The sequence below is a fragment of the Tupaia chinensis genome, unplaced genomic scaffold (genome assembly GCF_000334495.1).
Source record: "Tupaia chinensis unplaced genomic scaffold, TupChi_1.0 Scaffold145156_1, whole genome shotgun sequence".
NCBI classification, from domain to species: Eukaryota; Metazoa; Chordata; class Mammalia; order Scandentia; family Tupaiidae; genus Tupaia; species Tupaia belangeri.
Window position 1 is genome coordinate 14,314 of NW_006205016.1, and position 3,161 is coordinate 17,474.

Genomic DNA, 3,161 nt, shown 5'->3' on the forward strand with positions numbered 1-3,161 from the left:
AAGCCAGTCCAGGAGGGGTCAGAGGCTAGTGAAGTATCAGATTTAAGCAGAGCTTTTGTAGCCTGCCTGTGATTCCTCTGGGCAGGGAAGCTCTCAGGACACAGATGTGGCCCTGGTAGTATGTTTTGGGAGGGGCTGGAAACCAGCCTAATCGGTGAGACTCAAGAAGCAGGGTTTACATGGGCTGTCTAAAAATACCAGGGGCAATGTGGCTCCCAGGACTAGAATGCACCTTTGGCAAAATGATATAGAAAGAGGCCAAAGGCAAGCCTCTCTGTGAGGCCCAAGAAATAGGACCTGTGTGGCCTGCCTGGAAAGTCTGGGGGTATGATAACTCTCAAGATCCAAATTCAGCCCTGGGAAGTTGACTTAGGAGAAACAAAAGGTGCACTTTTTGGACTCATCTAGCTTCACTGCAGAACCTAGACAGCCTGCCTGTAATTCCTGTGGGGGCAGAGCAGCCATCAGCCCTGGAAAAGTGGTCCATGAGGAGACAGAGGCCAGTTGATTCATTCAAATCTAAGCCAGTCTTATCCAGCCTGTCTATATTTCCTGTTGTTAGCATAGCCCTCAAGAATCAAATATGGCCCTGGCAAGATTATCCAGGAAGAGCTGGAGCCTAGCTTATCTTTGAGGGGCTTGTGTGGCTGCCTGGGAAGCTCAAGGTCAAGTTATCCATCTATACCCAAATGTGGACCTGGGAAAGTGATACAGGGAGGGAGAAAGCAAACTTTGTTGAGGTACATCTGTCTGCCTTCTCAACTTCTGGCATTTTATGTATTTATTTTCATTTCTCTCAGGGTATTTTTTAACTTTCCTTTTTATTTATTCTTTCACTTATCAATTGTTAAAGACTGTATGTTTAATGTCCACATATCTGTAAGTTTTCCTTAATGCTATTGATATTTAGTTTCATTCTGTTATGATTTGAAAAGATTTTTTTTTTGAGAAGTTTTTGCTATAGGGCACATGCACTCTCCAGAAACACAGAGAAAGACAGAGAGACAGAAAGTGAGAAATCATCCCCCAGGGGGGATGGCCATGCCACAGTCTCTTCTCCTCCATTCTCCTCTTGGGCATGTATGCACATGTGCCTGGCATGAATTTAAGTCACCAGGTCCAGGGTTCAAACTGCAGTCGACTACATGGGAGTCCAGCAACATAGCCATTATGCCAACTGCTAGTCCTTTGGTATGTTTTTTTTTAAAAGAGAGATTTTTGCTATAGGGTGCATGCATCAGAGAGACAGAAAGAGACAAAGAGACAGAAAGCAAGAAATCACCTCCCAGGGAGGATGGCCATGCCACAATCCCTTGTCCTCCATTCTCCTCTTGGGATCTTGGGCACACATGGACGTGGGCCCAGTGTGAGGTTTTTTTGTTTTTTGTTTTTTTGAGAGGAGAGTTTATTAAAAGAGGTAGAAGAAAGATCAGAGCTCCCAGGAAGAAGGGACGGGTCCCAAAATGGGTTGCCACCTCGTGGTCTGTGTTCCAGGTTTATATCTTAGCTGGTAGGGTCCCACTCATCAGAAAATGAAAGTGCCTGCGCCTTGCTCCATTCTGATAACTGTGATAATGCTTTTACACTATCTGTGTGTCCTGGATTATGTCTGTCCAGGCCTTATGGTCTTTGTCTAATTAAATCCCTTAATCAGGGGCATCTGCATGTCTAAGGGTAGAGGAACATGGTGCCCAGCCCAGTTGAGTTCTAATGTAAAAGGCCATGAATTCTTTAAGAACATCTGCATGTCTAAGAACAAATGAAAGGGGGACTGGTAGAAGATAGGGATTTGCAGGAATCACACATCACAGTGGTTTTCTTGGGAGTCCCCTTGCCCTATCTGCCTGTAAATGGGGTCTAACTCCTACCTCAATCTCCCCTCCGAAAAAGTACCCCTAACTGCTGTTAAAACAACCATTCTGGCTGCTTCCTGCTGTGTTGGGGCATTGGTGCGACAACAGAGACAACAGTTAAGGTATCTTCACCAGAGGCTTATCTAGAGGTCCCTGATAGAAGACCACCAGTGATACAAGAGACATCTGAGGTCTAGAGGCACTTATGTGAGAAGAAATAAATTTAACTAGGAGATTTAGGATGCATGGTCCACAAAGACAGATAAGTAAAAATATGAACAAAATCATGGCAACTGGACCTAAAAAAGCAGACATTGAGGTCATTTCCAGGATGGCCCTGAGTTAATTTTGCTAAGTTCATCCTGAATTTGCTTAATGTATGAGTTAATCTCATTATAATTATCTGTAACATTAAAACAATACATTTGAGGAAACTCATGACAGCCAACATGGTGTAACAAAAGAAGATAGTCTATTACTACTCGATTTTCCAGAACACTGTCGTAGATGCCTTTAAGTTCCCGATTAATAGCATGGCGGGCAAAGGCAGTAGCATTCAGAGATTTTTGAAAAGAAGCATATGACAGCATTCAATTCACTATTTAATTTAGCAACTAGTTCTGATAATCCAAATGTAGTAAGGTCTGTAGCCAGGGCCACCTGATTATTCATGAGACCTAAGTGGTCATCACACTGGGGGTCAATTGATCATTTATGCCTGAGTAAAGGGGAAGAAATTTTATGTGGATAAGGTAAAATAAGAGTTAAGAGCTTTCCCACAGCACAAAGACCCTGAATTCTGACAGGCACTTTATAATAGGCAGTTTGGTTGCATTAGTGACCATCCATTAAGAAGTGCAAAAGATTGTAAGGGTGGAGACAGGTGTACAGTGGTGTTTTAAGGGTGTAGAGTGGGCAACATGCAAAACAGTAGCGATGAGAACTGATAGTAGCCAAAATATGGAGAGGTTTTATGGCTTTGGTAAGGGGTATTACAGGCTGAGATAACGAGAAATGAATTTGAACCATATCCTGGAGGGTAGGTCCTAGTTCTTCTTTCATTTGGTCAGAGGAGTATCCAAGTCCCATCAGATTATGTTGTAAAATACCTTGAGTACTTACTGAATGTGTCATACAATTAGGTAGTGTCAATAAGACAAATAGCAAGGAATATCAACTTGTCTGTATGCATCTTTATGAAGACCAAAAGGATTATGTTGTTCTCTAATATGGGAGAAAAAATTAGAAAGAAAACCTTCTGCAGAATCATCATTATGTCACTGAATAGAGACTTGATTAAAATAAAGT